General features: G+C 42.8%; 1 pseudogene; it reads right to left on the reverse strand.

Annotated features, from left to right (window-relative positions):
* Window positions 1-13,406: 13,406 nt before the first annotated feature.
* Window positions 13,407-14,386, reverse strand: LOC114696082 (annotated as a pseudogene).
* Between the last annotated feature and the right edge of the window lie 7,134 nt (window positions 14,387-21,520).

Genomic DNA, 21,520 nt, shown 5'->3' on the forward strand with positions numbered 1-21,520 from the left:
TGCATGCATATGGTACACAGACACACATGCAGGCTGAACACCACACACACAAAAAGAAAACATTAAAAACATAGACTTGATTCAGACAAGCTCCTACTTACCCACGGGACTTCAGAACTTATATCCACAGAAAACCCAGTACATAAGTATCTAGACTCTAGAGTAACTTTACTCAAAATCAGCAGGTGAAGGTGCTCGCCATCAGTCTCAGGGGTCATTTAGATGGCTCAGCAGGTGAATGTGTTCACCTTCAAGCCTGACAAGCCGAGTTCCAGCCTCAGGATCCACAGGGCAGAAGGAGAGAACCAATGCCTACAAGTTTCCCTCTGACTTCCATATGTCTGAAGTGGCAAATGAGTGCCCACCCAATACACAATAAATAAGTAAATGTAGTAAAGGTGAGAGAGACAGAGAGACGGAGACAGTCAGAGACAGAGAGGGGGGAGAAAAATAAAGGAGAATAAAGAAAAGCTTGGCTTTTTTTTTGTTTTGTTTTATTGAGCCTGGGTCTCGGGTCTTGCTATACAATCTAGACTGATCTATAATTTATAATTATTCTACCTCAGCCCCCAAAGCAGCGAGAATAACAAGCATGTGCCACTATGCTCAGCCGAGAAAAGCACTTTACGTGTATCATTATATGCGTATGTGTGTGTGTGTGGTGTGTATGCCACACAACATCTCATGTGTCGAAGTCAGATGACCACTTTAAGAAGTATTTTCTCTCCTTCCACCATGGATCTGAGGGTTGAACTCAGGTTATCAGGTTTGCATGGCACATGCCTTTACCTTCTGAGGCCAGAAAAACACTTTTTAAATTTAAATTTTATTTCGAGACAGTGTCTCACTGTGTAGCTCTTGACTAGTCTTGAATTCTCTAGGTTGTTAAGGCTGGCTTCGAACTCACAGAGATCCACTTGTTTCTGTGCATTGCAGTGAATGTCAAGTGTGCTGGCCCTCAGCGTCAGAGGTCACACTGATGCTCTAAAAGCTTATTACTCTTTGATCCAGACTCATCATTGGAGCTGAGGAACAGTGTAGTTTAAAGGCAGAGATCAGCAAGGAAAAAAGTAATGATAAGTTTGGTCACAAAGGCTATGAGATGGCCAGGACACAATGCTGAATACCCGGCAGTTGGTTCTACCACAATGTCACACAATGTCACCCTCTGGGGAGCCCAAGAAAGAAAGCAAAACTTGGGTACTAGGCACTGTTTTTGGCCAAATAGATTTTTGGTCCCAACAAGGCTCAGTCCTGAATGCATTTCTTTCCTTCCGCCTACCCTTGTTTGTTCATTCAGAAAGTGCTCGTGTGCCCCTCTGTGCCAGGAACAGGGCTAGGATCTGAGAGTGTGAGAATGAGCTGGGCAGGCATGCCCTGTGTGTGCAGAGTCCAAGGGAGAACGCTGCCATTGAATAGTTACACAGATAAGGATCTTGCGATGCGGCCACACATACATTTTTTGAGGCTTTCTCCCACAGGGCCAGTGTGTATTTAGCAAGACAGATGTGCAAGGAGCAGGCGTAATGTTCAGCTTTCTGAGAACGAGACAATGGCTTTGAAGTGAGGCTAATCTCTGGAAATAATAGCGCTACTGTCTGACTGGTCAGAGAGAGGCTTGTGTTGTGGAAATGGAAAATGGGGATTGGCCTACATCCCACAATGGATCCTGCTGGCCGAGGACTCACTGTGGTATTCTTGCCCAGTGCCTCACAATAGTAATTGGAATACACACGGCCAGCAATTGGAAGACGACGCGGCTCGCTCTTGGTGCTGGTGCGTGTGCTGGTACAACAGAAGGGGCAAGTGGGTGTCTTTGAGTTTTTATTTCCATCCACGCCAAGAAAGCAAAAACAAGAATGCAGCAAGCAGCGCTGGGTGGTTTGCCGCGATCCACGAGGTCTTCAAAGACTTGAATGACGTAGGCGTGGTGATGCTGGCGGCATTTCTAACGACTCTGGCTCGTTCTCGTGCCGTGATCTGAATGAGACTTACATTCACATTTAACTTACCTTAGGTCTTCTCAGAAGTTATCTGGGGTGCGGATTTCCACAAACTCATTCATACTGCGCTTCCGGGAGCAGCCGTTCATCCTCGCTTGTCATCAACACCAAATAGCATCAGCCCGGCTCCTGGTATTTGCTGTGCAGTGAACTCCCAGGCAAAGGCACTTCATTTCTCTTCTAATTTGCAAATAACAGAGGTTTCTTCTTACCTGTCAGGCCCGACAGTGCCACTTCATAGCCTCGCTTCAGAATCATGCTCTCTTTTCTTCTTTCTGCCCTAATCTGCCCGTGAGAACTTGGCTGTTTTGACATCCCATGAAACACCACACCGATCTCTCTCAGTGCCAGCTTTGTGCAGGTTGGATTTGGTGATCAGGAAGTGATCAGTAACTTTGGTGCCCTGTTGCTCAGCTGCTGTAACAAAGTGCCACATCCCAGGCAGCATAAATAATGGCGGCTTATTTGCTCTGAGATCTAGAAGCTTCTAGTTAGGCACCAGGAGGGCTGGATTTGGGAAGATTGGCTCAGGCTGCTCTGTCCGCCTTGCAAAAAGGTTTCTTCTTGCTGTGCATTTACATGGCCTCTCTGTGCTCACAAACGGACCTCTGGGGTTTAGAGTTCTCTTGTTATGAGGGACAGATGAACTTGTCACATGACCTGTCAGCTAACATTATGGCCTCATTTAACCTGATTAGCCCTAAAACGTCCTACCTCCAATTATAGTCACATTGAGAATTAAGGCTTTCACCTCTGCATTTGAGACACCACAAGAGGTGTCTCAAGTGCATGACAGGTGCAAGGTAGAAAGGAATGCCAGGAACTCTCGCAGGCTCACCCTCTGAATAATGCCTTGGGTACCAAGCAGTCTGAAGTACACTGGGATGATGTTCCCTAGGAAACAGAAAAATGACTGAGTGACATTACATTTATAACTAGGATGATGCTCTGCATTGGGGGCACCCAGAATTTAAGAGGCAACATTTCACATCTGAGTGTGCTATTTAGGGTCCCATGCACCTCAAACTTGTGTCAGTGGACCTGGTGCTGTCCATCTCATTGAGTGAGCACTTAATTACCAGGTGGGTGCTGCAATAGTTCAGCTGCCTTCTGGGACGCCAGTGAGCTGCAGAAGTGCCTGACCAATAACTCGTGTCTGTTTTGTTTTTGTTTTTGTTTTCTGTCAGGATTTATCTTCCTAGCCTCCAGGGAAGAGGGCCCCCCCATGCCTGCTCTGCAGATGGTTCCTGACACATGGGAGCCAGCTTGAAGCAGGCTGCTGCATTAAGTTCAAGCAGGGAGGACCCGGGGAGATCATCAAGTTGCAACCCCAGTTGTCCACCTCTCCTCTCTTCCCTGTGCTTCTAATGCAGGGTTATTTTAAAAACAGTGAAGTGTTTTATTATGCAAAGCAACAGGGGGGGCTTCAGTTTGAGTGTGCAAGATGATAATGATGACAACTTGAAAAAAAGGAGCTGACCCCCCCACCTCCTGACACTAAAACATTTCTGCATGGAGTCAGGACTCCCCAAGCCTTCCCAGGATGCCCTGGGCCCAACTTGGGCTCTTGGGCATCCAAAAAGGTGAGTTAAGATTGGCCAACATTTGTGCCAGCACAGATTCATATTTCTTCTAGGACAGTAGCTGCTGGACCTCCTCCTCCTCATCATCATCCTCTTCCTCCTCCTCCTCTTATAGAATCCAAATTAAAAGCTATAAATCACTTCATACAGTTGGTTGCCCAGGATCATTCAGAAAAGCAGGGCTTTCTCCGGTCTGTGAGAAGGATTTAAACACCATGGACAGCGCCAGGCCTTTGTCAGTGCTAGGTCAAACAACAAATACAAAGAACTATAGGCAACTGAGCAAAGCTGCCCTGAAAACATACATACAAGTAACGTTATATGACCTATTTAGGAATGTGTGTGTGTGTGTGTGTGTGTGTGTGTGTGTGTGTGTGTGTGTGTGTGTGTGTGTACAAATATGCATACAATAACAACTAGAAAAAAGAGGCCATGAATTTGAAGGAGAGCAAGAGGGGTATATGGGAGGCTTTGGAGGGAGGAAAGGGAAGGGGGAAATGTTGTACTTATATTATAATCTTAAAAATAAAATAAAAATGTAAAATAATAAATACAACAGCATTCTCGATTCTGCCAATAATTTCAGCAAGCCAGGTTCAGAAGAATCCAAGTTCAAGAGAATTATTACTGTATGTGAATTTGTTTTAAAATAGATTATACAACCTAATGCCTGAAATTAAAGATGGGCTGAGCATGTGTCTGCTAAAATTTACATGCCTATCACCTCAGAGGGAAATTCACCTAAGCACTGTCCAGCTTTCTAGCCAGCCCTAGGAATGTCGTTTGTAACAGTGGCAAGGCTGAAGCCCAGAGCTGAGAAACAGCAGAAAACCAACATGGGACCAGGGCTGCAAAGAAGCAAGGGGCTGGCTCTGGGCTCAGACTGCCCAAAGTTGACATTGCGGAAAGAATCCTTAAGCCCTGATCCTCACTCTTGGTACCTGTGAATGGGGATGCTTCTGTCCAGAGTTATGAAGGATGAGGGGTATTGCCTGGAAGGGTCTCAGCAGAAAGCTGCTTATTTGTTAGGACCACTATCTAAGAATGTTTCCATCATCACTTTCAGATTCCAATTTTTAGAAACTCGGCTGTTTCTTAAAGATACTTGCTTCTCTGCATAAGCAACTCAAATGGCCACCACACACACACACACACACACACACTCAAACATTCCCCTATCTGCACACACCTTCCCACCCCACAGGTTCACATGCACACAGCTGCACACATGTTCACTCATACACATCACAGACTCGGTGAATTCAGTTACTCTTCATTCTCCTGAGTCTGAGAAGCCAATGAGAGCTGTCTGCGTTGATGCTGGGGGAACCCAGGGGACAGCTCTGTGCCTGCAGCAACAGCTATTCCCTATTCTTTCTGTGTTTCCCCAGCTGTGGTCAAGTGAATAATGCTCTTCTGCTAAAGCCTGGAAACCGTGAGTGTTCCCTACATGGCAAAAGGGACTTATGGGACATGAGTAAGGATCATAGCAGCATGTATTACCCTGATGTGTTCAGATGATCCAAAGGCATCACAAAGATCTTAAGAGGGAGGCAGTGGATGGTGGAGGATGCCCTCCGAGGAGAGAGCAGAGGCTGCAAGCCAAGGACACTCACTTGGAATGGCCCCCCACTAGAAGCTGAGAAATAAGGAATGGGTTTCTCTCCAGGGTCCCATAGACCTCTAGACATGAGCCAATGAAACCGATTTTGAACTTCCATCCTCTCTGTCAGGTGACTAATTTACATGATTTCAAATCACTAAATTTGTGGCAGCTTCTCGTGGCTTCCACAATAAATTAAAATGTCAATTGTTTTACAGCAGGTGTACATGCCTGTGTTTGTCTTTCTTTTTCTGGACAAATGAATTATGCGAAGTTGGTTGTTTTATGCTGTTTGGAAATTGTTGAAATCAATCCCTATCATAGCAACACTTAAAAATATTTTCATTTACTCTCTGAAAATTTCATACATGTGTATAATGTATTTTGATAATATCCACCCTGTAGTATTTTTTGTTACTCTTTGGGGGCCCACCACCCAGATCCCAAATAAATACATGGAGACTTATTCTTACTTATGAATGTCCGGCCTTAGCTTAGTTTGTTTCTAGCCAGCTTTTCTAACTTAAATTATCCTGTTTCTCTTTAACTACATTTTGCCTCTGGACTTTTTACCTTTCTTTATTTTATATATCTTTCTTTCCTTCTTATTCCATGGCTGGACCCTGGCATCCTCCTCTCCTCCTTTTCTCTCTCCTCACCCCTCTTGAGCCTAGATTTCTCCTCCTATTTATTCTTTCTTCCTGCCAGTCCTGCCTAGCCTTCTCCTGCCTAGCCTTCTCCTGCCTAGCTATTGGCCATTCAGCTCTTTATTAGACCAATAAGGTGTTTTAGGCAGACAAAGTAACACAGTTTCATGGAGTTAAACAAGTGCAACATAAAAGAATGCAACACATCTTTGTATCATTAAGCAAATATTCCACAGCATAAACAAATGCAACACATCTTAAACTAACATTCCACAACACCACCCCTCACTCCCCATTATAATGCCGCCCTCCCCCCCCCAGTCCTCCTAACAGTCTCCCCTCCCAACTCCGTGGTCTCTTTAATTGTTTTTTATAACCCACTGAGTTCAGTTGGTGCTGCCTATATGTAAATGGGTGTGAGGTGATCCACTGAGACATGGACAACCTAGCGGGGGCCATGTCCCTTAAAGACAGCTTCACAGCTACTGATGGAGCCTTAGGATCCTCTTTCCTGTCCATGCCGGAGTTTGGCCTGACTCGATTTTGACAGCACCGCCTTTTAAAAGGGAGTCCGAAGAATTCCTCTGCATGGGTGAATGTGCCATGTCTGGCGGTTTTCAACACCTTCACGTGTACTCATTTCACTAGCCGAAGTGGTGCCGTAGCTCTATAGCATCGGGCGGCCACACGTCTAGAGTGTCAGCACTGTGCGGGGTCCGCGGTGTGGACTGCAGGCTGGCAGCTGCCACCCACTCTCATTCCAGTGCAGGGAGCCCCTCCCCACGATTACCAAAAGCGCGCGCGCGCGCGTGTGTGTGTGTGTGTGTGTGTGTGTGTGTGTGTGTGTGTGTGTTTGTGTGGTGTGTGTGGTGTGTGTGTGATGTGTGTGTGTGTGTGTGTGTGTGTGTGTGTGTGTGTGTGTGATGAATCTTAGAAGGTCTTATTAATAAAATCAAACCTGAAGCCAGGTATTGGGGTGAACGCTGGAAGACCAGAGAAGCAGAACAAGCCACAGCTTCCTCACCTCGCCAGTTTCTCAGCTGATCCTGTTTCCTCAAACTAGAAGCCTCTGTGTCCTCATTCAGAATGAATCTCAGCTGAACTGCTGCTCAAAAGCCTAAAAGCTTAACCAGCTCTAGTTCCTGGTCCTCACGCCTTAAATACCTTTCTGCTTTCTGCCATCACTTCCAGGGATTAAAGGAGTATGTCACCATGCCTGGCTGTTTCTGGTGTGGCCTTGAACTCACAGAGATCCGGATGGATCTCTGCCTCCCAAGTGACAGGATTAAAGGTGTGTGTATGCCACCATTTTCTGGCCTCTATGTCTGTCTAGTGGCTGTTTTGTCTTCTGACCCCAGATAAGTTTATCAGGGTGCATGATATATTGGGGACACAATATATCACCACAAGGGGGCTTTGTCCTCTGTCATTTCCCCACCGAGAAAGGCTGTCCTTCTCATCCTTTCGCCTGTTGATTCAACATATATGTAGTTTTATTCCAAAAGACACCTGAGCACTTTTTATTTCACATTTTTTTTTTACTACTTGCTCTATCATGACACGTTTGTTCTATCACAGCAGCTTAAATTTATTCAACTTCCAGTGCGCAGAAATGGCCAAACCGGTCATCACCCACTTTGACCATGTGTAGTGAATACTCAGGCTTTTGTTTTTTGTTTTTGTTTTTTATTTAAAACACTGCCATGAATGGCATAGAGATGGGCTCTGAATAGCACAGACATACATCAAAAGCTGGTACTTGGGAGTGCTAAAGTCACAGAGAAGACTAGTGGGCAGAAGGCTGTTAAAACGCAAAGGACTGGGCTGGGAGAAAACTACTTACTGAGCAAGCGTGAGGAGCCAAGTTCAAATCCCCGGCACCGGTGTAAGAAGTCGGCCATGGCTGTGCACATGCTTGTGATGCCAGCATTGTGGGAGCAGACACAGGAGCATCGTGGGGACCCACTGGCCATCAACCTATTCCAGTGAGAGACTTTGTCTCAAGGGAATAATGTTGTGGAATGTTATTTTAACCAGGTAAAAATGTGTAACATTTGTTTATGCTGCTGCAGAATGTTACTTTACCTGTGTAAAGGCCTGCTACTTTTGTTTGGTCTGCATTTGTTTAACGATGTAAGGATGTGTGTTAATTATGTGAAGATGTGTGGCGTCGGTTTCACCTTGCCTGCCTAAGGCCCCTGATCGGTCTAATAAAGAGCTGAACGGCCGGTAGCTAGGCGGGAGAAAGGATAGGTGGGGCTCCTAGGCAGAGAGAATAAATAGGAGGAGAACTCTAAGCTCAAGAGGAAAAGAAAGGGGGAATGAGAGAAGGAGGAGGAGAGAAGAAGGAGGGGAGAACGGGGACACACCCAGGGCAAGAAGCCAGACAGCAGACAGACAGACAGACAGACACAGAGAGGCAGTGAATGTAAGATATCAGAAGTAAGAAAGGTAACAAGCCCCAAGGCAAAGGGTAGATAGAGAGAAACAGGTCAAGCTAGGCAGAAGAGAGGTAGGCAAAGGCCGAGCATTCAAAACTAATGATCAGTCTCTGTGACATGATTTGGGAGCTTGTTGGTAGCCTAAAAGAAAAAGCCGGGTACAGAATAAGGCATGGGGTGATAGAGAAGAACACCCAGTGGTCTCCTCTGGCCTCACCCACACATGCACTGGTATGCACCCACACCCACACATGCATACAAACCACAGATTCACATTCTCACAAAAACACAAAGAATTGATGTATTCTCAAAAAGATCTGTATTTTTTACAAAAATTATTGATTCTCAGCCTTGTGATTAATATTAAGTTGGCGTGTATGAGATGCCAGGTTTACCAGAAACACGGAGAAGTGAACTGAGAGAGAGACCAGGCTAAAATCAATGGGTGCACGTGCAGGTGTTTGTCAAGGGTGGGTGAGATATGGACCATTGGTGGTATCAAAAGACGCCAACAGACTTGGTAAGACTAGCTCTTAAGCTCATAATAAAATACTTACATAGGGGCTGAAGAGATGGCTCAGTCGTTAAGAGTGCATATTGGTCTTGCAGAGGACTGGAGTTCCATTCCCAGCACCCACAGCAGAGGATCTTCTGCCCTCTTCTGGTCTCATGAGGTACTGCATGCATGTATTCATAACCCATAAACGAGGTAATTATTTGTTAATTAAAATACCAACACAATCGTCTCTAGAATTAAAATCCAAGACACTAACTTCAAAAGGACAGAGGATATAAAATGCTCCTACCATGCCAGCAAGAAGAAAAATAGAAGGAAGAGTAAAGAACGGAAGAAATACAAAGAACAGGAAGTTAAGAAGTAAGCAGCAGTTTATCAACTGGGGTTTTTTAAATGGTGTGATACCCATGGTGCACAAAACCTATGTATGTTACCTACAAGGTAAATCCCCCCACCCAAAGTTGACTCTAAAAGGCTGATGATCCAACTTGGTTCTCATCACCTGAGATTCCCTTTGTAAGTCTGGTGTTTTTGCATTTCCATATACATTTTAGAATCAGCTTGTCAGTTTCTGAAACAATAATCATGCTGGAGTTTTACTTAGGGTCCAGGTGAACCCACACATCAGTTGGAGAGAATATAGCTTTTTCTAGTCCCTGGAGATGATATGCCCCTCCTGGTTTGCCCCTTTACATGTAAAGATCGCACACATGGCCACGGCTAGCTTTAACTGTCAACTCGATGCACTCTAGAGTCACCTGGGAAGGATGTGTCATGGAGGAGCCATCCAGAACTGGCCCCTGGGTGTGTCTACAGGGAGTGTCTCGATGACTGTGAAGAACGCCCCAGTGAGAGTGTCCGTTCCCCGGCCAGGGGATCCTGGCTTTTTTAAGAAGGGAGAACGCACACTTGGCACAGGCATGCGTTCATTTATAGCTTTCTGCTTCTTGGCTGTGGTTTCATGTGTCATCTTCTTCAAGTTCCTGTCCCGTGACTTCCCTCCTACAGTGGACATTTTGGGACTCTGAGCTGACGTAAGCACTTTCTCTCTTCAGTTGCTTTTGTGTGTTGTGCAACAGCAACAGAAAAGATATTCAGACACTCCTCAATTTTTTGAGATTAGTAGATCATTTCCCCTTTCCCTTTCCTCTCTCCAGAATCTGCCACGTGCTCCTCCCCACTCACTTTTAAGTTCATGGTCTCTCTTTTTTAATTCATTGTTGTTTCATAAATATCTGTATATGTGTATGTGTTCCTAAATACATAAGTACAACATGCTCAGCCTGTATAGTGTTACTTGTATGCATGTTTTCAAGACTGACCATTTGGTATTGGGTAACCAGTTGTGTAGTGATATTGTGTTTCCCAATATATTGTGCATCCTAATAAACTTATTAGGGGTCAGAGAACAGAACAGCCACTAGATATAGAGGCCAGAAAATTGTGGCACACACACATTTAATCTTAGCATTCCAAAGGCAGAGATCTGGCTGGATCTCTTTGAGTTCAAGGCCACACTGGAAACATCCAGGCATGGTGACTCACGCCTTTAATCCCAGGAAGTGGTGGCAGGAAGCAGAAAGGTATATAAGGTGTGAAGACCAGAAACTAGAGTCGGTTAAGCTTTTAGGCTTTTGAGCAGCAGTTCAGCTGAGATCCATTCAGATGAGGACTCAGAGGCTTCCAGTTTGAGGAAACAGGATCTGCTGAGGAATTGGCGAGGTGAGGAAGCTGCGGCTGGTTCTGCTTCTCTCATCTTTCAGCGTTCACCCTATACCTGGCTCTGAGTTTGTTTTTATTGATAAGACCTTTTAAGATTCGTGCTACACAGTTGGTATTGCTCTTCCCTGGGGAAGACTATTTCTTCTGCTCTCAGTATGCCTCAGTTCCTGTAGTTCTTTGTGTAGGGCTGAGGCCTGGTACACAGTTTTTTAAGGTTTGTTTTTAATTATGTGTATGTGAAAGCGAGTGCAGGAGTCCAGGAGTCCTGAGAAGTCAGATCTCCCTGGAGCAGGAACCACAGGCAGCCATAAGCCACCTGACATGGGCGCTGGAAGCCAAACTCTGGTCTTCTGTACGAGCAGTGTGCTCTTTCAACCACTGAGCCATGTCTCTAGCTCAAGGCACGCATTTTGATATATTTATTCCTGGGAGTTCTATTTTTATGCTAATTTCAGTGTGTTTTTACTAAGGCCATATTTTGACAATTTTACACACGTATATAATGCATTCTGGTTATTCTTTCCCAAACTCTCTCATCTCCCACATACCCCTATCACACACCCACACACACACCAGTCCCTTTAACAGATTCATGGCTTTAATTTTGTTGTGCGACCCATTTAGTGTTAGACATTTTAATTCTCCTTCTTTACTGTTGGTTTATAGAAATTGTTGACGTCTGGATGAGAATGTCCCCTCAGCCCCCATAGGCTCATATATTTGAATGCTTGGGCCCCAGTTGGTGGAGATGTTTGGGAAGGATTAGGAGGTGTGGCTTTGTTGGAGATGTTTGGGAAGGATTAGGAGGTGTGGCTTTGTTGGAGATGTTTGGGAAGGATTAGGAGGTGTGGCTTTGTTGGAGATGTTTGGGAAGGATAGGAGGTGTGGTTTGTGGAGAGTTTGGGAGGATAGGAGGGTGGCTTGTGAGATGTTGGGGGATTAGGAGGGGGCTTGTGGAGATGTTTGGGAAGGTTAGGAGGTGTGGCTTGTTGGAGATGTTTGGGAGGATTAGGAGGTGTGGCTTTGTTGGAGATGTTTGGGAGGATTGGGAGTGTGGCTTTGTTGGAGATGTTTGGGAAGGATTAGGAAGTGTGGCTTTGTTGGAGATGTTTGGGAAGGATTGGGAAGTGTGGCTTTGTTGGAGATGTTTGGGAAGGATTAGGAGGTGTGGCTTTGTTGGAGAAAGTGTGTCACTGGGGGTAGGATTTGAGGTTTCAAAAGCCCAAGACATTCCCAGTTAGCTCTCTTTGCCTTCTACTTGAGAAACAAGTGGTTTCTCAGCTAGTGCTCCAGCACCATGCCTGCCTGCCTGCTGCTCTGCTCTCCACCATGATGGTCATGAACTCTACCCCTCTGCAACTGTGAGCCCCAAATCAAGCATTTTATTTTACAAGTTACCTTGGTCATTTTGTTTTGTCATGGTGTGGTGGTTTGAAAGAAAATGGTCCCCCAGACGGAGTGGCACTATTAGGAAGTGTGGCCTTGTTGGAGGAAGTGTGACACTGTGGGGGCAGGCTCTGAAGTCTCTTTGGCTCAAGCTTCCCTCAGTGTGACACTCAGACCACTTCCTGTTGTCTTGGAGTCAACGTTTTGCAGCTCCTTCTCCAACACCATGCCTGCCTGCACGCTGCCATGCTCCCCACCTTGGTGCTAATGGACTAAACTTCTGAAACTGTAAGCCACCACCTCAATTAAATGTTTTCCTTTATAAGAGTTTCCTTGGTCATGGTGTCTCTTCACAGACATGGAAACCCTAACTAAGACACATGGTAATAGAGTGGTAGCTAAGTTGGTACCAGGAGCGGGGCATTGCTATGACAGCCTGACCATGCTGCTTTCTGGAGGAATGTGGAAGGCCGTGGGACTTTGGACTGGAAGAGTGGTTGGATGCTGTTAGTGGGTCCTAATGGGAGATCCTGATAGGAGCTTGGAGGACAGTAGTGATGACAGCATGGTGCACTACAGAGACACAGCTCAGGGTTTCAGAGGGAAACACATTGGCAACTGGGCTAGAGACCAGGGGGATATTTTGACAAAGAATGTGGCTTTTGTCCTTACCTTAATAATCTGACTGAGACTATATTGAAGAGTGTTGGACTAATTTCATTGGCATAAAAGGTTTAAAGAGCCTCATACTGACTCTGTCATGTGGTTATTAGTGATCACTCTTGTGCAGCTTTAGAATGAGAAAAGATTAATAGTCAACTTTGCCCACAAGCCATGTTGCTGGCCTTGTTCTATAATTCTTGAATCAATAAATAGGCCAAGGATAAAAGGATGTAAGATATGTCAGTAGACATGGAAAAAATATCTGATACTCATTTCTATATTTTAAGAAAGCTTCTAGAACAGGGCTCAGGATGTCATTTTCTTAATAATCAAATAGCTTATTAAAAATCAATAAAGTATATTCAACATGAAAAAATGGAGTACTTCTATTAAAATCAAGAGGAGAAGATGTCTACTCTACCATCACTAGTAGATTCATCACTGATTTGAAACTTTTAGATGATAGTATTAGAAAAGAAAAACATGGTGGAGATGGCTCAGTGGTTAAGAGCACTGGCTGTTCTTCCAGAGGACCTGGGTTCAATTCCCAGCACCCATATGGCAACTCACAACTATCTGTAATTCCATTTCCAGAGGATCTGATACCTTCACACCAATGCACATAAAATAAAGTTAAATAAGTTATTTTTTTAAAAAATAAATAAATTTAAAAAAAAAAAAACATGGCACTGTATGTCATAAAGTAGGAGAATGATTTATTATCCATCTGAAGAGCAAAAGGGAATCAATCCATTAAAATTACTTAGTAATGAATTTCAGATTAGTCTGGTAACTAATCAAATACTCAGAAACTTTCTAACATGGTAGCAGTAACTATTAAAGTTGAAAAACTACATGTTTTCCTTTTTCTTGAAGATCTAAATACAACATAGGCATTTATTTTATAACATGTATAATTACATAACTTATCATCGACACGATGCGTATTAACAGCAGTCACTTCTCGGCTTGATAATTACTTGGAATACAGCAGTGTTTGACTGCACACAAACTTCCTTCCCTCTCTGACTCTAGCTCACTAGAACAGACTGGACATTCACCCTCTGAAGCGCTTCTTCAGGCGTGCAAAAGACAGGACTAACAGGTTTCATCTGCTCCTCTCCCAGAAGTGACAATCCACCAAAGCCAGATAGGTATGAAAAGGATCTACATTATCTCCTGGCCTCTCGGCCAAACCTTCAGTCTTGCCATCTTGACAAACCACACGCCTTTCCTCCATCAATCCAATGCAGCTTCCCAATTGTCTTCAGGGAAGCCAAACCCCACCACGGATAGCATGCATCTGGTAACTTTTCTGGTCTTCCATTGAATCCACCTGGGGCAATTGTCATTCACAAAGCCACTAACCATGTAAGTCAGAATTTGCTTGATGCAACTGACTAATTATTATTGCCAGGAATCTTATGCAACAAAAGATTTTCCCAGCATGAGATTCAAAGCCCGGTCTGCACCTAAATCCATCATCAAAGTTCATATTGGACAAAACAAATTCAATTGCCTTCCCCACACTCATAGCTTCAAGCTTGCCCAAGAGAGGCAAAGTTACCACTGTAGAAAATGAGAATCTTGTATCACTTTCTCCCCAGATGTCTCCAGCAAAAGAATGATCTCCTTTCTGTGGACTTTGAACATCCGCCACAACTTTATTTACATCAGTACATTAACGCTTTGGTACACAGTAAGAGTCAGGACAACACTAAGAGTGTACAGAAGATGTGGATCATGTCCAATTTCAGCACTTATTCCCCAACACTCATATTGGCATGACTTGATAAATACCAGTATTTCTTCTCAGTTCATGCAATGAAGCTGTCCATTAGATCCATCACGGTCAGCAGGCAGTGCTAGCACACGCCTTTAATCCCAGCACTCAGGAAGCAGAGGCAAGCAGATGTGTGAGTTCGAGGCCAGCCTGGTTAACAAAGTGAGTTCCAGGACAGTCAGAGCTACACACAGAGAAACCCTGTCTCAAAAAACAAAAACTGACCAAACAAAAAGATCCATCATGGTCAGGGCCCAATAAATGCCACTAGTTTTCAAATACTCAGATACACAGTATTCATAATCAGCTTTCTTTTTTTAAGGTATAGGAGGCAAAATAATTAGCATGCTTCTCCAGGAACACCCTTCTGCAGTGTGCCCATGCCTACCCGCCAAAAGTCTATGTATTTTCAACAATAAAATTAGCAACATGCTTAAGGAGAATGTGCAGTCACTGTGAAGTAACAGACATTATTGCAAGATAGTTTTTGAACAAGTGAAGACAATGTTCATTTCTGTAGTAGACTTACATTAATCCTTAGATACTCAGGTACAGTTAAACAAAATTAAGTTATAGATACTAAAATGTCATATAATTCAATATATTTTAATTTATAAAACTATTGGAATTTTGTTTTTGAACTTATATTAATAATATAAATATTATTAATTTTATAATTATATATTATAATATATAATATATTATATAGTTATTATATATTAATAATATATAATTATATATTATTACCATTATAAAATTTAATTAATATGACTATAGGTAAAATTAGTATTAATTATTATAACATTGTGCATTCTATCTGGAATAACACACTTGCCAGGATGTATAATTTTAAAAGATAATGTTCAATTTTGGGGTTTTTCCAGTTAGTAAATATAACAAAAGACTGATTTAAAATGTATTTTTCTGGTCAAGAAGTACATAAGCAAGTCACTGGGGCAGAACGGGAACCTTCAAGCCCCATTCCATGTCCAGTAGAATTCACTATCACAACCTCGGTCACAAGAGAAATGTCGGGACAAATGGCTGACTATTCAGAAAAGTAAGTTTTATTTTATTTTATTTTATTTTATTTTATTTTATTATTTTGGCTTTTCGAGACAGGGTTTCTCTGTGTAGCTTTGCGCCTTTTCCTGGAACTCACTTGATAGTCTAGGCTGGCCTTGAACTCACAGAGATCGGCCTGGCTCTGCCTCCCGAGTGCTGGGATTAAAGGCGTGCGCCACCACCGCCCGGCCAAGATTTCCTTATATCTTCCATCTTGTTTTCCTTATGTTTCCACATGTATTCCATCCAGTATAATTTAAATGCATTGAAGTTTTGAATGTAAGACACAAAAGCTGATGTTGGAAATGAACATGTGTACTCAGCAGGTGAGGAGATGCTAAGCATGACTTAATGAGGAAAGGTGATCCACGGATAGCCTCTCCCAACAGCTCCTGCCCCTTAGGTCAATGCTCTTTTTAAAAATACTTGAAAGCTGTCGGCATCACAATGGATCACTTGTGTTGACTCCAACAGAAAACAAATAAAGCTGGGTGATTGTGAAGGAAGGGCTCTTCTTGGTTGTCTGAGAGTTAACACACCACTTGGTCACATGCAAAGCTTTACAGGTGGCCCCAATTCTTACCCAGAAAACACTTCTGCAAAGTGTTTGCCACAAACTGGCTGATCCCTGCTGGAAGGGCACCACCTTTGTGATTGATCCTTGCAATCAAGAATGATTATTTCAAACTGTCTAGTATAATCCTCATTTTTCCTTGAAAAGCTTCCTCTAGACTTGACCGCTGAATATACAGGACACACAGGAAGCCTAGTCACACTGCAGCAGACCTCACCCATAAACTATACTTGCATTTGGAGCATGTGTCTTTGTGTAGCTGGAGAGTTTCTCTCTGGGTCCCGCCAAGCCCCCACAGTCCGACAACCCACTTATAAAATAAACACATAGATGCTTATATTATTTAAACTGTTTGGCCTAATGGCTCAGGTTTCTAGCTAGCTGTTCTTATATCTTAAATTAACCCATTTCTATTAATCTATAAGTTGCCGTATGGCTTTTTAAAAACATTTTAAATGCCATATAAATGCTTACGGGTATCTTAACATCTTCTCATGGTGGTGGCTGGCAGCATCTCTCTGCCTCAGCCTTCCATTTCCCACACCTCTTTTTCTCTTTGCCTCACCTATACTTCCTGTCTGGCTACTGGCTGATCAGCATTTTATTTATCAATCAATCAATCAATCATCCACAGTGCTTCCTCCCACCCCTTTTTTTAAAGGAAGGTTTTAACTTTAACATAGTAAAATTACATATAAAAAAACAATTATCAAGCAAGAATTGCAGTTACAATATTTAGTCTATTTATAATATCTAGTCTATTTGTATTTGGCAAAATTAAAGATGATATCCTATCTATCTTATATTTGTGAGTCTAAGGTTTCATATCTAACTTATATTTTATCATAACTAAGGAAATTATAACTATCTAACTTCAACTACATCAAAGACCTCAGAAGGATATAATACTACCTGAGAAATGGGAGAAGGACGCAAGCAACTTTCAGGAGTCTTGCGAGAGTAGACAGAGACAGCTGGCAGCCTGGACAGTCATCCAAAGTTTCTCTGTAAAGTTGGGGCATCTGTCTTCAGCCCACAGGCCTAGAGTCTCTCAGTTACTTTTCTCTGTGTCCTGTAGAATGTCTGGCAGTTTGCTCTGTGAAGCAGGAACCTGAAGGACCATTTTCCCAAGCAAAGTTCAGTGGTCACCTTCCTATGGGTCCTGCATGTCCAGTTGATCAAGGAGTCCAGGCAAGAGCAGTTTCTTGCCCAAATGGCTATTTTTGCCAAGAAGAAGATAAACTCCATATAGAATGTCTTCAGTGCCCATCCTCCTCTCTGAAGTAAATCAGTGCTGCCAGGAGCAGACATGTCTCATTGTCCAGAAAGTGTAAATTTTTAAAAACATTTTAAATGCCATATTCTGCAGGTCTTTGAAGTATTTGAAGATTACCTATCTATCTGAAATATATCTATGTATACCTAGAAAACTTAACATGACTATAAGTTTGACTATCATAGAAGACTAATTGTTCCATTGCAATTTAAATGAGTTGTATAAACATAATACCTTAAACAAGAATAAAAACACACATACATTATAATAAAATTAACTTCAAATTTGTATCAATAAACTAAAATCCATAGCAATGTAAAACATTTTTAAACAAGTTGCTCTTTAAAAGTAGGTTCAACAATCTACCCTTTTATCCTGTCATATCTATATCCTATATATCTATATCATATCCCCCTTTCTTCTTTTAGAAAGATATTGTATTTATAATTAACATGATTTAAATAAAAATATTGGTTTTTTTCTGTCCCACACCATAGGGCTCTTATGATATTGGACACAGGAATCTCTCAACCTTTTCTTTTAGGAATATGTTTGGGTTTAGAGAAGGAGTGAGCCAATTTTATCCCTAAAGCCAGCTTGGTATATTTGGGGATTTGGGGTGTAGTTTTTTTATACTACTTCCTGCTGGATGGAGGTGCTGTATTCTTATGGGGACATAAAGAAAATTTTAGGATTATGGAGTAGTTCATGAGGGTGTATTGTCTGAGCCAGTTGCCTTGAAACCGTTTTGGATGTTAGATCATCTGGGCCATAGTATCATCAGAGACCTTTCAGGGGGTCTTGGCTGGTCAAACCTGATATATCTTAATCTAGAACAAATCCATAGCCTCTTGCTTTCTGTGGAAACAAAAGCAGAGCCTCCTTTCCAAAGCAACATATCCTTAGATCCAAATTTTGAAGTCAATGTACCTTTAAAATATACATATTGGCTTAACTCAACAGCTTTCACAATCAAATGTCTTTCTGCAGTTAACATATCAAAGACAACATAATCCAGATTTTCTGTGTGATATCTATCTTTATGTGGCTTATTTTTTTATATTAATTTTACTGTCTCTTTAAAGACTTTATTTTTTAAAACTATGTATTTTTTATATAACTGTATATATTACTTTTTTGTCTCTTTCAAACCTACATATATTTTACACACACTGTTAACCATTTAAAGTCTTTTTCCATCTGAATCTGCCTTATTGATTTAAACTGTAGCATTACTAGGGCTAAAATAGCAGCTTTGGCTGGTGGCTCTGCCCACCTCAGCTTTCCAACATGAAGATGTTACATTTATCCCCATGTTAGGAGGAACCATGCTCATGGCAGGAGGCAGTGGGTCTATGCCTGTATCAAAGCAGGATGTAGTCCAGAAACCTTTTTTTTTTTTTTTTGGTACTAGCAAAGGCTAAATCCACCATGCAGTGTAATGTGCCACTTGCAAACACCTCATTCCCGCCATACTGTAGGTCAAGTGTGCACACCAGGAACCCGCCATAGTAGCTCAAACCTGCAGGCTGCCACTAACTTGAGAGAGACAACTAGGAAGCTGTTTTTAGCTCCATTTTAGAATCTTCTTTCTCAGGTTTTAGGTGGGAACGCTTGCCAACCCATTGGGCGCCATTTGTAGCTGGAGTTCTCTCCAGTCCTGCCCAGCCCCATGGACCCCACAACCACTTATAAAATTGTGGTACTATTATGTTCCCCAAAATATTGTGCACCCTAATAAACTTATCTGGGATCAGAGAACAGAACAGCCACTAAATATAGAGGCCAGAAAGTGGTGGCATACATGCCTTTAATCTTAGCATTCCAGAAGCAGAGATCCACCTGGATCTCTGTGAGTTCAAGGCCACACTGGAAATAGCCAGGTGTGGTAGGTACAGGCTTTAATCCCAGGAGGTGATGGCAGGAAGCAGAAAGGTATTTAAGGCATGAGGATGAGGAATTAGGATCTGATTAAGCTTTGAGGCTTTTGAGCAGCAGTTCAGCTGAGATCCATTTGGATGAGGGCTTGGAAGCTTCCAGTCTGAGGAAACAGGATCAGCTGAGGAATTGGCGAGTCGAGGTGGCTGTGGCTTGTTCTGCTTCTCTGATCTATCAGTATTCACCCCAGTACATGGCCCTGGGTTTGTTTTTATTAATAAGAACTTTTAAGATTCGTGCTACATAAAATAATCACTCAGAAGCTCATATTAACTAAACTGCTCGGCCATTAGCACAGGCCTCCCATTGTCTAGCTCTTACACTTAAACTCAGCCCATTTCTGTTAATCTATATGTCACCATGTGTTCCATGGCTTTACCTGTGTGCCATTACCTGTTGCTCCCTGGATGGCAGGCTGGCATCTCCTCACTCAGGTTTCCACCTCCCAGCCTCTCTTCTCTCTGCTTGTCCCACCTATCCTATACTTCCTGCCTAGCTACTGGCCAATCAGCATTTTATTTCTCAATCAATCATAGCAACACATATTCACAGCATACAGGACATCCCACAGCACTTCCCCTTTTCTGTTTTTTCAAAAAACGTGGAGTTACCTTAATATTTCAACCAATATCTTTGCTATCATTTAACTTGACAACAGTAATCCATAAAACCTTTTATGTTTCATACCTACAGGCTGAGAACCACATGCACATTTATCCTCAATTCTCTAGCAAAGTCAAGCAAAATCATAAAACAAAAGACAACCACAGTAAGTTAAAAGATGTTTTCCCCCAGAAATGGGCTCAAGTTGATCATATTTTTTTACTTTTCTCCCATGGAATTATACTGGATTTTAGACATCAGAAGAGTTTAGGTCATAAGGGGCCGCAGCTCAGATTTAATCCTGTCCAGTTCTTAAAACACATTAACCAATGGAATATAAATAATGTGCAAGCGTTGGCAACACTCACTTGAAGTTATTCTCAAATCTTGCATTCTGGATGGGCTTCTCCCAGGGCAGTATGCTGCGTCCTCTGGGGGCTTTGCAGATTCCATGCTTTCGGAATGGGCTTTCTCTCTCCCCTGAAATAATTTGTGAGCCACCCCAGGGTTTGTCCTTCATTGTTTAGACTGTCACTCATCAAGCCTTCATTAACTACTAGCTTGTCACAACATTTGTGCATACATTTCCTCCAGCACTCCAGGCTCACAAGCTCCTCCTTTGAAATGAGGTACAGGCGGCGAGGGTGGCTTTCTGTTCTCTGCCACAGCCTGTGCCTTCTGGCAGCCATGTGCCAGGGCCCGCATCTCTGAAATGTGCAAAGAGCATTTCCTGAAAAGAAATAGCTTCTATGGAGACAAAAAAAGAAAAACAACTCAGACACAGTTACTCTGTAACTTGATGATAAAACCAACCAATCAACAGACACATTGTTGTTGAAATGCACACACCCCGCTGCAAAAGAAGTAAAGTGGATTTTAAATGGTTTTGCAGATGGAGCTGGAAACAACATAAACGAAATGCATCTTTTTACTGTTTCCTTGAAAGCTTAAAACACATGGATTTGGTTTTCTTCCTAAGCAACCCAGCTCTGCCTACTGATTTGCGCTTACTAACTGATCGTTATTTCAGATGTGTATAAACACCTGCCCCTCTTCCAGGATGGCCTCCACCTCATGGTGGGGTTAGCTCAGAGCCTGCCAGCCTTGCTTCCAGGGGGTAGGCATTCAATGGCTAAGGGCTTGAAGAGGTTTCTGGTCCCACAGTCTCAGCCTTTCCACATGAGTGTTGCCTCTTGCTCTACTTTAGGGCTTTCTCCTAGTTTTTCTCTAGAATCCAATCACCGCTAGGGAACTTTCTGCTCTGGGACAACTCCTTGGGATGCCTGTTGCAATCCCAGAAGGACCCTGTTCCCCACCTCCACACAAATGACAAAGACATAGAGAAGTACATGGGCAAATCCAAATGAGTGCAGGCCCCAGAGGTGAGGCTGATGAAGGGCTCAGATTCCCACAGGCAAGGCTCTTGCTATGACAAAGACTAGTAGTGCATGTGGGATATTCAGTAAGAAAGTAAAACATTAAATATTGCATTTATGACTTAAGTCATTTTTTAGGCAATAAAAGAATAAACTAATATAATTAAGGTAGCAACTGGAGTCCTAGCACTCATTTTCAAATCATGTCAGTTGCTGTCATGGTGACCACAGATCTCTGTCTCCATTGCTTTAGGGGCAATGGAGAAAGAAGGGGAGACCTTCTCTGGGCTCTTGTTTGAGTTTGAACATGCAAGGACAGTGTTGGCAGATGTAGAAACGG

Source organism: Peromyscus leucopus, chromosome 19 (assembly GCF_004664715.2).
Source record: "Peromyscus leucopus breed LL Stock chromosome 19, UCI_PerLeu_2.1, whole genome shotgun sequence".
Classification (NCBI taxonomy): Eukaryota; Metazoa; Chordata; class Mammalia; order Rodentia; family Cricetidae; genus Peromyscus; species Peromyscus leucopus.